This window comes from Neophocaena asiaeorientalis, unplaced genomic scaffold (genome assembly GCF_003031525.2).
Source record: "Neophocaena asiaeorientalis asiaeorientalis breed wild unplaced genomic scaffold, Neophocaena_asiaeorientalis_V1.1 scaffold198, whole genome shotgun sequence".
NCBI lineage: Eukaryota > Metazoa > Chordata > Mammalia > Artiodactyla > Phocoenidae > Neophocaena > Neophocaena asiaeorientalis.
The window spans coordinates 5,469,562-5,485,438 of record NW_020175221.1 but is presented as its reverse complement, the minus strand read 5'-3'; positions in this window follow the sequence as shown (position 1 = coordinate 5,485,438).

Sequence of the window (15,877 nt, the reverse complement as noted above, 5' to 3'; positions counted from 1 at the left end):
TATATATACACCACTCACCACACCTTTTGCAAGATCCAGGGGCAACATCTCTGATTCTGATTTGAGTTTATAACTTAATCTAAACACAGAAAGGAAACTGAGAATAATAAGGCCAGATACCCCCTCAGTGTGGTAAATAAGGCTTCATTTGCTGAAGTCACTAGGTCGTAGGAAAGTGATTTTGGTCTCTGATGACCCATGAACCTTAAACTGAAAGGTACACATTCTCTACTATGCCATGGCTTCCTTGCATTGTTTTGGGCCATCTCTGTGGGAACAAGTGCTTAGACCTCACTCAGTAAAATTCACACAACCCCCAGGGCCCAAAGAACTCCTCAGTCCAATGGATGGAAAGCTAAGTTTAGATGAATAACACGGGAGACTTACTGAAGCTTAGAGGTGTGATAAGAACAGGGGAAGGAGTGATTAAGAGAGCTGTGAATAATGCTTACATTTTTAACAGGAAGTCCAATTAGATCCTGATATTTTAATGTGGAGTTGTTTTAAAGATCAAACTGTAAATAGGACACACATCATTTTGTAAAAGAGAAACCCTGATCTTTGTTAAGAAAATGAACTCAGTCCTAGAAACTGCGAGTTTAAATTTTGGCAGAATGACTTTTGTTTTTTACAAAAAATTCCTCTGGAATTTCACAAGTACACCTTTTGAAAAAAATGTTTTATTTATTCTACTTATCAGCCACAATCAGAGGTTCAATGCTAAGGCAGACTTCACTTGTATACTAAATTAAGAAAAAAAACATAAGAACCAAACCCAAATTGTTCTATTAAGCTTTGAAAAGTTATATAAAACATCATGGAATCTGTTCATGATTCTATTTATGTTCAAGCATTTCGAGAATGTGTTACTAATTACATGTATTCATTGTTTTTTTATTAAAACATTTGGCTAACATTGAGGCCTATCCCATATAACAGATAAAGTAAGCTGAAATTACAGTTTTGGAATTCATACTTATTGTAATTTCAAATCATCGTTTTAAACTGTTTATATTTCAGTGCCTGAATACTCATGTTAATAGGCCTGTATCCTATTCCCACCGCATTTTTCTTTTTATGTTATATGAAAATTGACATAAAGATAGAGCAGTGACCACAGTGACATCTTACACAGAAGTGGTTTCATAAATTATAAATGCAATTATTTTATGAATTTGGAAGTGACTGGTTTTACAAACAGATGCAGTTGATGGCTGCTTGTATGATTTAAGGCAAAAGCTTCCTCCTGTCTCAACAATACTGCTCTCTAAGTATCTGCTGTATGGGCAATTAATCCAGGCTGGACAATCCCAGAACTCAGCACAGCAGCCCAGTGATTGGTCCAGGAGTAGACTTGTGACCAAGCACAGCCAATAAAAATTTTCCCTAATGTGTGGGCACTAGAGGAGAAGACCTTTCTTCCATTTGGATGGTAAGTCCAAAGACAGACTTGTGCTGGCAGTGGTTATCTTTCCTAGTATATGGGAAAACTTGGCTGAAAATCAACCCAAGACACAGAGATAAATGGAACCATAAGATTGAGAGAGAGTCTTGATGACATTTTTAGAGCCCCTAAATCTAGATGTAGCCCTTGGATTTCCCAGTGATGTGAATTAATATTTTTCCAAAACCCAGTTTGAGTTAGATTTCTTTTGCATGCAATTGAAAGGGTGCTTATTAAAAGCTTAAGAAAACTCAGTTTCTGATGCTATATAACTTCCCCTCCCAAAGCTTTTCTTTTTGACATCTGTCATATCCTTCCCACCCTGGGTACTCATGTGATACTGCAGCTTAAGATTGACAATAAAAAATATGGTAACAGTAAAAAATTACACAAATTTTCTACTTTTATCTATAATAAAGCCTGAAATTAGTTGCACAATTTTTAAAAAGGATTTTAGAGAGGAAATAGGTAACTGGAAACAAGTGTAATTCAGGGAAGGCTTCATATAGAAATTGAACTTGGACCTTTAATGATGGGCAGGGGTTGAAGAATAGATGATGAGGAAAGAGAAGGATGTTGCAGGTAAAGAAAATAAGAGGAATAAATTCACAGAAGTGGGAATGAGTCCAAAGGAATATGCTCTGTGTGGAAAGGTGAGGTCATATTTGGGCTGGCAGAAAGGTGTTACTGTATAGTTAGTTAGACAAGATGTGTCTTTTGCCATTGGATTACACCAGAGGGCACATATCTAGTTGTCCCACTTTCAGTGATTTTAAGATTTATCAGTAGATTTGTGTGTTGTAAGCCTTATTTATCTATTATAAAGAAATAGTTTACCTAATTATTTTAGTATTCATTGATGTCCATTGCTTAGATTCATTATCTCATTGGGGATTGTAAAATGGTGATCTAAAAAAAACACAGGGAACTATATTAAATCTCCTGGGATAAACCATAATAGAAAAGAATATTTAAAAAAAAGAATGTATATATGTGTATAACTGAGTCACTTTGCTGTACAGAAGAGATTGACACAACATTGTAAAACAACTGTACTTCAATAAAATGACCATTTGGGGCAAAGGAGTGACATGAATAAAGCAGATTGTAGAAAAAATAATCTGGCCACAGGTAATGTGTAGGATTGGAGAATGAAAGAGAGAAAGAAGAAGTTTGCAATAACTCAGGAAACAGATATAAAAAGTATAAAAAAACATGGTAGTGGGAGAAGAAATGAGGAAGATAAGAATTTTGGCTACAACAGAGAGTGACTTATAAATGCTTGAAAGAGTTCAATCAAATATGTTTCTTCTTTTGTGTTTTATTACCCTCATTGTTCTGGATATCTGCTTTCAACTTAGCCTACCTGCCAATGAACTTTTCTGCATCACACCCATGAGTAGGTGACCTTCACAGATAATCATTTGTAGATTCCAGTCTGGTTCTAGGGTTCTAGCAGAACTAAACAAATACTGGGAATATCTTTTAACCACAAATTCTCATTTGTATTTCCAATGAATATGGTTTAAAGGATACTTTTTTTAAACCAGATAATGTCCTTGCAATCTTATCCTAAATTCATCTATCCAACTTCCTCACGCAGTTTCTATTCAATAGTATTTATGTTCATGAGTTGAATGAGACTTTATTTTGATCACACAAAAATGAAACATCTATTTTCATGATGACAAATAAGCATTGGGATTGGTGTCTAACAACAGGAAGGGTACCCTGTGCCAACATTTAAGTAGTTGACCAACAGAGCCCAGTCTATAATGGTGGTGTATCTGTTTTCTTTTTAGCACAGTAAGTCCCCTACATACGAACCTTCAAGTTGCGAACTTTCAAAGATGCGAACGCGCGCTTGCATGTCCAGTCATATAAGTTTGTTCACGTGTTTGGCATACATTGTCATGTGTGTGCATCCTCTACGAGTGGTTGTGCTTTTATGTACTCTACTGGACAGTACTGTATACAGTACAGTATCTTTATTTCAAGCTCAGGATGTCCAGAAGCAAGCGTAAAAGCAACGGTGATGCTTTTATGATGGAAACAAAAGTGAAAATAATTGAGAGTGTGGAGCAACAAGAGGAAGAAGTAACTGAAGAACCAAAGAGATTCATGATGCAGGAAGTGGCAAGGGATTTTCTTTATTTGAGGAGGCACGGTTAGTCTTGGAGGCATAAGACCTGAATATAACATGGTACATGAAAGTTGCAGCAGAAGTTCAGAATGCGATCCAGTGCTACCGTGTCATCTATGATGAGAGGAAAAGAGCTACTATCCAGACATCACTGGATCGTGTTTTCAAGAGGGTAGATAGAATTGAATCCAGCAAGGAACCAGAACCTATGCCATCAGCGTCAGGTGGGAGTGAAATTGCAGCTTGCCCTTCGTCTCCTATTGCTAATGATCCTTCAGCTCTACCATCTCCTGCCTTCTCTCCCTCCTCCAGTCAGTAACTCTTCTTGTCTGTTCACTCGATGTCAGCCCCTGTGTGCCAGCTGTTGTGCTGTACTACTGTACTTTTCAAGGTACTGTACTGTAAGATTAAAAGTGTTTTCTTTATTTTTTGTATTTGTTTTTTATGTATAATTTGTATGAAAAGTATTATAAACCTATTACAGTACAGTACTATAAGGTCGATTGTGTTAGTTGGGTACCTAGGCTGTCTGTGTCGGACTTATGAACAAATTGGACTTAACGAACGCGCTCTCGGAATGGAACTCATTCGTATGTAGGGGACTTCCTGTAATTGATAGATTTTGAAATTTATCTTTGATTTTAAGGACTATCATCAGAGTTTAAATGTGAACGTACCCATCATTTCTGTTGATGTTTGCGGGGTACATGGTGGCTAATGTTGGAAGAAAAACAGAATACTTATTGAACTCTTTGCAGTTCTGCTCTGTTTTTCTAACTGCATGCACCATTATTTATTTAGTAGAGTGTTAAACATGTATTTATACCCAGGTACACAGCTAAAGGCACAATGCCTCTTAGCTGTGCAGATTGCTATTGCAGGGCATGGGGTGACAGTGCCCTTTTAACTATACTTGGTTTTTTAAATTAATAATGACTTTATACTCAACTTTAAATGAATTATATTTTCCCTATCACCAAAACCTAGGTTAATTGTTTGGAAATCATTCTCATTTCTCTACCTAACTTTCAACTTTTTAATTATTGGTATTTGAATTTAGTTTGGCTTCTATTAATTCAAATTCTGATGGTCAAAAAATTAGATTTAAGAAGTAAGAGTCCTGCATCTTAGATATATTTTCACTAGTGATTTACTCTGTAACCTTCAGATATCACTTCAGCTCATTCACCATATATGGGAATTTCCCTTCCTCTGTCAAAGTGTGTTAATGAGAATCATTTCCACAGAACTCCTAGGAACTTTAGAAGATAAATGGAATTTAGGTTGAAATGAGAAATATATTTTTGCTCTTAAATGTCTCTGTATTGGCTTTGAGTATTTACCAAATATTATTTGCATAGAATTGCAATGAGTGAGGTAACCACATTTGGTCTCCATGGGTACTTTCTTTTAAAAAAAAGTGTTTCCTGTAAATGTTTCTAGCATCCTGTAAAATGAGATGTGGTTTTCTTTAAAATGAGGAAAATAATAAACATATAGATTACTCATGAGCTTTCAAAGAATCCATGTGCTCTATTCCTGACATAATGTCTTGTGATTCTTATTTTTCCGGGGGTCAGAATAAAAAGTTTCAATTCATCCTGTCAAAAGATTTCTTGGGAACTGAGATAAGAGCAAATTTGTGTCTCTTATCTGTGGGTCTTGTCCTTTCGCTCCATGCTGCACGTAACTTATCTGATGGCACTCTGTTATTTATGACTATGGTCTGGCTTATGTTTGTGCAGTGTTTTAGGGATTAGCCTAGTGTTTTAGCAGTTTTGAGTCAAGCTTTGAACATACTTCGTTGAACAATTGGTGAGAATTGTTCCTCAGTGTGTGGTCTTTTACTTTCTTTAATTAAATGGATTTGTAAACTATTTTGCCCAATATCTGGTTGGGGAAATTTTAGATTATGCTTACTGGTATAGGGAAATATCTCGATATAAATTATGTCTTCTAGGGTTTAAATATCTCTCTCTAATGTATTAATTGGTGCACTTAAAAACTTTGTCAAAGTCAAATCAAATCCAAAGGAGAAAAGCAAGAGTTTGCTTTGGTAATGCTGAATCTAGGAGAAGGTGGCTTAGGACAAATGAGCAGCAGGTTTAGTTCAGTAATTAAACATTTTAAAAAATATAATAACATTTATACTCAAATAAGCCATATCAATCCTTTTTATACTATTATAGTTAATTATGAGACTGCTTGGTCTTCAACTTGATGTGCTATTTTCTTTAAAAATGCTTTTTCAGGGGGCCCTTCTTGTTACGGCTTTGACATGTCTGAATGTCTTAGATTTTTTGTTACACCTGGAACATTGTATCGAGTTTGGTTGATACCTTGGTTGTTCTACTCACAAGTGTTAAGTTTGTTGGTCATGTACCAACTTCGTGAGTCCTTTCATTTTCATGATTGCTGCTTAGACACTCATAAGCCACTCATAATTGCCAGGCTCCTCTGTAATTAAACCCTTCTGATTGGACACTCTGGCTTAATAATTCATTCTCCCTTATTATCTAGACCTATTCCAGCTCTTCTTAAAACTGGTGTTATATATATATAATAACATTGAAAACAACCCTCGTGTTCTAAAACCGATTCGGTTTTTAACAGCAGTATTCCTGAAACATGGTATTTCACACTTTCTCTTTTATTTTTTTCTTGTGTACAGACTCAGACTCTAATGCTTATTACTTGTTTTATATGTGTCATGCACTGTACTTGCCGCTGAAGATCTAACAAATCCATGGCATCTGATCTGAAAGAGTTCACAGGCAAGTATGTGCCACTTTCCTTTGTGTATCTGCAAGATGCATAATAAAACATCTAGGCCATTTTCACATGCACGACAGCTCATCAGAGGACAGTTTTATAGGGGGAGTCCAACATGTTCTACTTTTAGTTTACTAGCGCTTTATTCTCCAGAGACTTGACTTGGTGAGCTATAGATAGAGTTAATGGGCTTGGTTAATAATTTCTAAAGGTTCTCCTTTGAAGGGGCACGCTTCACCTAGACAATCAGCTATGTACTTAAAAGCCATAAATGGGTGAAGGATTTAGTCATAATTTGGTGGTACAGTCAAGGGACACTTGGGAGATTACTCAGAAATGTTGGATGGGATCTGTTAGATCAGCTTTAGCAAGGAGAGCTGTTGCTGAATAGGCTGTAGAGATCTCATAAAAATTACAATAGAATGGTTCTTGGTCCTTCTGGAATGTAGAAGTGGTACTGATGCTAAAGCACAGGGCCTCAGGTAGACTAGTGCTATGTGTAAATAACCGTCGGGAGACAGCTACAACTTCGAGAGGAACCATGATAGAAGTCACTTTTCTCCACAACTCCATTTGTGAACTTTTCTGAGGAAAGTGACGCTATGGCTTGTAAAGTGTTGGAAAAAGGACATCTCTACATCACGGCAGGGCTGGACACCAAATGTAAGCAGTGCTACCCTCGACTAGGCAGTATCACACCCAGCGTTAACAACATAAGGAAAAAGCCTCACAAAACTCTCTTACATGTACTTTCTCCTTATGAAAAGATAACAATTTCTGGTATTCAAGACATACTGGAGAATTCCAATGCATCTGATGTCCTCAGCTCGAAGGATGCTCTCCCTCCCCCAGCTGGACGTAGCCATGTTTGTGTGACTTAAGTAGATGAACAGAAGGAATTACCTGTGCTGTTTATTACTGCAGTGGTTTGAGAGAGGGCCAGATTGTACCCCACATCTGATGCAGCTGGACAGTTGTGAAGCCTCCAGTTGCCTTCGTATGATGTAGGAATCGTCCACACTTAGCAATTCAAAAGTAGGATTCTGTCTTCCCCTTCTTTGTTCTCATCACTTACCCCCAGTGTTCTAAGTAACTGCTCTCAGCCTAGCCCACGTCAGGGGTGGGATTTCCTGAGTTCTAGTCTTGGTTCCTTTTTTTTCAGGGAAACCTAAGCTTAAATACCAGGCTGGCTCTGGGAGGGGTATTCCAGGCCTGGCAGGGAGTAGCAGTAGGAGACGAGGACTACCTAGTGCATTTTTCTCATGTAATTTTAGAAATTCCCTTGATTTTCTAGGCCAAAGTGTGGCTGCACCATATCAGCCTTTGCTCTTTCCTGTGCTAATTAGTATTGCATTCTCTCTATCAGAGGAGCCAGAGGAGCTGACTTTGCAGTTCCTTCTGTGGTACATCATCACTCTTGCCAGTTTCCTCCAGATGATTTTTCTTCAGCTCAGTAATTAGTCGTGTTTGTAGAAAATGGTTTGGGGTTGTTCAGATCAGAGAGATGGCCTTTGTCCATGTTCTGGAAAGACTGCCTTCCTGCTAGTTCAAAGAAGAGGAGGAAAAAAATGTTGAGAAACTTTGACCTTGGTTTCATAGAGTTCAGATTCATCATGGCTGCGTTACTTATTTTTCTAAACAGTAAAGTAATATGAAGGCATCCCCTTCATAGCTGCTTCTTTTACAAGCTTCTTGCTTTGCTTATGAAATAAGAAATCCTATAAATGTACAAATGATGTTGGGAAATGAATGGATATTCTAGCTATACTCCACTGAAGCGTATTTATCGTGCTGCTAACTTCTGGAGTAGTTAAAAATACTCCAACTGTCCTAGCTAGATTGTGCTATCAATTTTTCACTTATTGAAAGTATTGCATTTAAAAGTCATACATTTTCCACACTGTAATTATTTGCTATGTCCCGTGCTACCCACGTGAGTAATTTAGTTTGGGCAAGAATTTTCACTTTTCTTTGCTTCATTTTGCTCTTTCGCAAAGTAGAGATAGTTTTGTGATGGTTAAATGCAGTAATACTAGCCTCGTAAATAAATAAAATAAAATAATAAATATTTATTTATTAATATAATAAATAAATTATATTTATTTATTATAAAATAATAAAATAAAATAAAATAATAAAAATTAGGGGCAGAATGAAGAGGTAAGGGATTGCAGAAGCTGAGGAGTTGGAGGGATGGGCGTTGGGAGAGGCTTTACAGAAGAGGTGCTTTTCAGCTGGACCTTGGAAATTAGTTGGGTTATGTCAAGATGCGAGGAGGGCGTCTCATACCAAAGGAATAGGGATGCTGAGAAACGGGACTGAGAAAGTGTGCTTAGTTTGGTTAAAGAATGAGGAATTAGAACTGGAAAAGAACAGATGATTGTAGAGGGCTTTGGATGCCTAGCTAAGGAAATTGGACTTTGATTCAGAGATAGTGTTTGGTAAAGTTGCCATCAGAGATAGGTTGGATTCCTAGCTCTTAGAATCTAGAGCCAAATTCCTGCGCTAGATTCTATGCAGGACATTCAGGAATTACCTAACACAAGTCTCATTCATGGCGATTCTGCTCTTATTTCCTATCTAGCTCTGGGCAGGGAGTGTGCCAGGAGCCTCTGCATTTTTTCTCTCATTACCCAAGGATGAATGTCCACTGTGCCATGACCCTTGGGCCAGAGGACTATTCTACACCATTTTTATTAGGTCCCCTCCACACTCAGCCATACTAAGTGTTATATAAAGTGCATCCAGCAAGCCCGGGTTGCTGAAGGATGAGGTCCTTGCTGTAATCCACATGAAACCCTCCTCCGTGGCCACATACAGAGTCACTGCCTTTTGGTGAGAGAGTAGACACTATGAGTGGGCTTTGTGCTATGATTTTGCCCTGATGGAACACAATAGCAGATTAGATTAGCAGCCTTATTGGCCTTTGCAGAAGATAAAAATCCAGACACAGGCTCTTACTAAAAGGCAGTAAAGCCCAGTGGTTTTAGATTAGGCTGATTTAAAGCTGTTGACCCACTTTGTTCCCATTTTATTGACCCACTTTGTTCCCATTTTATAACAGCATGAACTTCTTTTTGACTCTTCATGGTGAACGTATGCTCTTCTCTTACAATCAAAGTAACATAAGCCCCAAAGGGAGTGAAATTTATTGTTCCAGAGAAGTTTTAGAAATCATAATATGTATAATTTTCCATGAACTGATCTACATTTCTAACTTACAGGCAGGGGATATTAGATGGTATTGTCAGTCTTCCAGACAAGGAACAATTATTCAGTGTTCATTTCAGACGTTAGTTGGCTACAGCTTTAAGTGATTTTTGCAGCCATGGAGGATTCTATTCTGAGAACTGTTTCCCTTTCTGTCACGGTTGATGAATGTCTCTGTCAGTGTCAAGATTTATTTGTGCCAGCCTCTAATGGAGAGGGTAGTAATTTTATGATGAATTCCTGGCCCTCTATGATATGCAAGTTTTTATCAGATGTACTTGTTAGGCTCAAGAGCCATAGGATAATGAATATATTTGACATTCAACAACTATCTCTGAGTAACTATTATGATTAGACACTAACCCAGGACTTGAGTGTCTAACTATTAGACACTCAAGTCCTGAGCCATATTATGACGGACTTAAGGAATTTTAATTCCTTTGTAAAGTCGTACATCTGTATATAAATATCTTTTAAATAGAATCATAGATTAGGATGGTATTTGGATATTCTTGAGAGAGTCTTCATCACTCTGCCTGGTCCCCCACCTCTCCATCCAATCTTGTACCACTAGCCTGAGACTTCTCTCTCCCTAGTCCTTGGCTATCTGGATTTCTTTCAACTCCTTAGAGATGCCAAGTCATCTCCTCTCTTTAACCTTGCACATACAGTTTGCCTTCCTGGAATGCTCTTCATCCCAATCTGTTTCTTTCCACCAGCTAGTCCCTCCCCTGCGTTCAGGTCTCATTCAGGCTTAATTGTGACTTGTTTAGGAAAGCGTTTCCTGATCTCCCAAGGCTCAGATCTCTTTGATTTATGTTCCCAGATCTCTGGTTCGTGTTTTATGTATGTTTTCTCTTCCAGAATTTTATACGCCTAAATAATTTGTTTTAGGTCTGTTTTCTGCGTTAGACTATTATTTGCATGAAAGCAGGTGTTTTGCTCACTCTCGCAGTTCCAGAACTTAGTACATTTACGAAAGACATTTGATAACTGGCTAAGAGATATTGTTTGAACCTTCTTTCACATCAGACTTCTGAAGCCAGGAGATGATAAATGGCTTGCCCCAGGAACACAGAAGCTGAGTTCATCTTAAATTTCCTCGCTCCCAGTCCTATGTCGATGCTTCTAAAGTGCCAGAGTAGGAGGGAGGCCAGCTGGGCTGTGGGAGATGCTTCTCTAGGTAGCAGAGGGGACGGAAGAGCATTCTGCACGTATGCCCTTGCCTTCCAGCCAAGCTGAATTAAAAAAAATATTGTGACATATTTTCAGATTGACAGAAAAGTTGTGAGAATAGCAGAAAGACTTATCATATATTCTTCATCTAGATTCTCCGAATGTCAACATTTACATTTTTATCTATCTCTCTTTATCACCATCATCAATCATCTATGTATACACGCTTTCTTCCTAAACTATTCACCAGTAAAATGCAGATATGCTATTTCCTTACCTCTCATTAGCTTAGCCTGTATTTTATTTAAGAAGAACAATACTTTACCTAACCAGAACACAATTATCAAAGTCAGAACATTAAACATGAGTACATTATAATACATTATTATAAAACCTGCAGTCCTTAATCATATTTTGCCAATAGTCCCAAAAAATGTTTTTTCTAGTTAAAAGAAAATCCAGGAACATGTGTTGTATTTCAGTTTTCGTATCTCTTAGCTCCTTTTAATCCAGAACAGTTGTGCTTTTTTCCCCCTAGTTTTCTAGAAAGTATAGGCCAAGTATTTTGTAGACTGTCCCTCAGTTTGTGTTTGCTGGTGTTTCCTGGTGATTAGACTTAGTTTTACACTTTTGGCAGGAACGCCACAGAAGTAATGTTTTGTTCCCAGTGCACCATATCAAGAGGTGCATGACATTGATTTGTCCCATTGCTGCCAATATTAACTTTGATAACTTAGTTAAAGTGCTGTCTGCCAGGTTTCCCTACTGTGAAGTTATGACTTTCCCTGTGTAATCGATAAATATCTCTGGGGAGTTACTTTGAAACTAAGTAAATATCCTGTTACTTCTCAAAATTTCACCATGAGTTTTAGCACTCACTGGAGATTCTTAGCTGAATCAATTATTATTTTGATTGCTAAATAGTACTTTTATAATTTTACAATTTCTTCCATACTTGTTAACTGCCTTTTTACTCTAAAGAAGAGATTTATTTTCTCCCATTAGTTTGTTTATAGCAGATGAACTCATAGATTATTGCTTTATTCAATACTATTATTTATTGTGATATTCAAATTATGTCAGCTTTGGCAAGTGGGAGTCTTTCATACTGGCTCCTGTATCCTTTTGGTATGTTCTCATGTTTCTTTAGTTCTTTACTTTCTGGAGCAACAAGGTGTTTCAAGTTCATTTTGTAATCTCCCTTCCTCAGCCTCAGAATTGACCATTTATCTATAGAGATGTGCTCTTTTATGTTGGAGCATAATTCCTTCTACACCCTTTCACACACTTATATCTATTTTTATATCTTTCCCCTCTGTCTGTGTGTCTGTCCGTCTTTCTCCTATTTATACATAAAACCCATGACTTTGCACTGATATCTCCATTTCTAGTCCAGTACTACAGGGTTCATTTTCCCTTTCTACCTTTCTTTCATTCCAGCTTTATCCCTTTCCATATTTGTAACTCCCCTTTCCAACAGTGAGAAATCTGCCTCTTATTATCCACAATATAGTAACTTATTTTCTAATCCTAGAACACAAAGAAAATAGTTTCAGAATTGCTAACCCATGCCTCTGGAAGAGAAACCTACTAACTAGAATTCAATATTTGTTTAAAATTTTTCTTTAGCCTGAGGGCATTTTGTCTAAATCCTAAATGCAAAAGTTCCTTAGGTTACTCAGCTTGGTTGGGTTATTCTTTTGAGATATACTTTGTTTTGTCTTTGTACTCCATTTTAGAGTTCTTTTCTCTGTCCTTTCTTATTTCCTTTTGCTTTCATTCTTTTTCATTTTTGAGGATGTAAAATACTAATGTTCCAAAAGTCAGAATGGTACCAAAAAGTATACGCAGAGAAGGGTCATTGTTCACCCTGTCCTTCCACTCCATACTCCATACCTTCCACTCCATCCTCAGCCATCTTTTCCAGGTAACCAATCACACTAGCCTCTGCCTTATCCTTCCTCTCTTGTTTTTTGCACAAGTGATCATATACCTTATTCTCCCTTATTTCTTAATAAAAGGGAGCTCTCTTAGCATTCCGTCTCACTTTGTAGAGCTCTGGTTCATTCCTTGTATAGTTGCTTTGTCCTCTACTGTGTAGCTATACCACAGCTTATTCAACTAACCTCGTTTGTTTGGGCGTGTTGCTTCCAATATTTTGTAGTAACAAACAGTGCTGCAAGGAATATTCTTGCGTACAAGTATTTTTAAATTGTTGGAGGTATATCTGCAGGGTAAATTACTCAATAGTGGGAATTCTATATCCCAAGGGAATAGATGTGTAGTTTTGTTAGATACTGCCCAATTCCCCTACATAAAGATAGTACCAGTTTTCATTCCAACAAGCAATGTAAGAGGGGGCTTATTTCTCTGCAGCTTTGCCAATGGGGTGTGTTATTATACTTTAAAAAAATTTGCCAAATAGGTGAGAAGCAGTATCTTGGTGTAGCTTTAATTTGCATTTGTTGTCTTATGGGTGAGTTTGGACAAACTTTTCTATGTTTAAGGGTAAATTGTTTGCTTGTGTCTTTGCCCATTTTCTATTGGGTTTTTTTCCACTAATTTTTTAAGTTTTTTTTTTTTTTTTTGTATTTTGGGGGGTAGTGCCACTTTATCTGTGATTTAACTTGCAAATATTTTCTCCCAATTGTTCAGTATCTCTACTGATATATAACACTGAACTGGAGGAATTAACCAATGATTTAGACAAGAGAACTCAATGATAGGCATAGAATTAGAAAAGAGGTAAAACAATTTCTGTTTGGAGATGATTTGAATCCCTGGAAAATCTACAATCCCAGGGAATCTACAATAAAACTAACTCAACAATAGTGATGACTCAAGAAATAAAAAAATTAAGTAGTGTGTCAGGATATAAGCTTAACAAATGGTAACTAGTTAGATCATAAAATGGTAGTGAAAAATCCCATTTACAGTAACAAGAAAAAGATAAAATTCTTACCTAGGAGGAGTCCTTACTGCTAATGTCTCCTATCAAAATGAACCAACTTAGATATATTCTGTAATTTCTTTTATTCTGGATTCAGTAATAGAGTAATTCCCTTTATAAAACTTTCATGTGAAAATTCCAGATCATTCTAGAAGTTTCCAGATTATCCCAGGAGGGATATTGTTGTCTCATAGAGAGGTACCATACTCTAACCTGAGTTCACAAACACCTACAGAACAAAAACTCCTAAGAGTCAGGGGGTTACAGAGTCATAGTTACAGGAAAGACTTTCTAGGTTGAAGAATTTTCCCAGTCAGAGGACTAAGGGAAAAGAATCTGGTTATTTGGATAAGAAGGGAGTTGGCAGAACTAATAGATTGTCACAGTCCTAGACAGAAGGGGTCGCTTCTTAGAGAGCAGTAAGGAAATAGGGCAGAAACTCAGCCCAAAGGCTCAGCATAAGGAGTCATGATGAAGAATCAAGGAGGAAGCCACAAATGAGAGGGCATGTGGGTAGCTGAGGAGCTCACTCAGGATATATGGAAACTTGACCTTGGGCAGAAGAATAATTCTAAAGCCCATAAATGCTCAGAATTGCCAGATGTTATTCTTGTGGGCTTAGTGGTAAGGCTGGATCTGAAGATTGTAGGTATTAGAGGCCCAAACCCTCTGTGACAGAAAAATCTCATTTAATTTACCCTTAGGCAGAAACATCAAAAAGTAACCCAAGATGAAGCATGTGATGTGATGAGAAATCAGTATGTGGGGAGCACTGGGTCTATTCACCTGGGCCAGGTCTGCTTCCTCTGAACTGGTTAAACAGAGAGGGTGACTTCCTCATGCCCCAGCCATCACGTTTTCAAATCAAGTAAATACTTTTGGCTAAACCATGCTGTTTTAAATTTGAACTCCTTTATTCCCTGCATTTTTGCCATTTTCTTCAGTTGATTTCCAATGAAATAACACAACTTTCTATTATGTGAAGAGGAAGCTTGGAGTTTAGATACTGGTTTTTGTTCTTATATCCATATAAACGACCTATCACATTCCAAAGGTATAATTAAGCAACACTTTGTTTGGCTTTTCTTTTTTGTCTGACTTTTTATTTTGACATGATTTAAATTTTCAGCCATTCTCTTTCTCTCTCTACACACCCACATACACACGCACATATAATTTATAATATTAAGATATTTTTTCTAAGAATAAATGGAAGACATCATTCCCTTTTACTCTTAAATGCGTAAGTGTACAATTACCAAGAACAAGAACATTGTCTTATGTAACCACAGTAGAGCTGTTGATGTCAGGAAATTTAACATTGATATGATATAATACTAGTATCCATACACATACTCAAATGTTCTCAACTGGCCCAGTAATGTTCTTTATAGATGTTTTTTCCTGGTTCAGGATCCAGTTCAGCACAATGTATGCCTCTAGTTCTTGTGTCTTTTTGGTCTCCTTTCACCTGAAACCGTTCTGACATTTGCTCACGATACATCAGACAGTGCGTTTTGGGCAGGAATATCAGTGAAGGGCTGTTGTGTCCTTTTTAGTACATCGTTTCAAGAGTCACGTAATATCAATGAGTCCCAGTATTGGTGTTAGTTTTGATTCCTTGGTTGAGGTGAAATAACTTCAAGAGGTTTCCTGTGTCAAGTTGCTGTTTTCCTTTTTGTAATAAATAAATAATTCTGGGGGATACTTTGAAACTATATAAATATCCTTTTTTTTAAAATCAAACTTTCACCTACTAATCCTATTCATTAATGATTTTCTAGGTTCATCAAATTTTCTGTTTATTAGTTGGCATTATACAGCAAGGAAGAATTTTCTCTTCCCTCCATATATTTTTGTATTCATTTGTTCCTTTGTATCAGTATAGACTCAGGAGTTTTGTTTCATTCAAGTAGTTATAATACATTACTAATGATATTGTTTTTGATGTTCAAATTGTTCCAGACTTTCAGGCAGGTTCCTGGACGTGTTTGACACACCCTCATCATGTTTAGAGCCGTTCCTCACCTCCTGGTGCAGCAAGGAGTTCAGGGCTCATCTTGCACTTTTCCTACCTCAGCCTTAGAATCAGTCTTTTCTTCTAGGAGTTGTGGCTCCTCTTTTGATTTTTTTTTTTTTTTTTTTTTTTTTTTTGGTGCTGGGGGCCCTCCCCTTTGTGGCC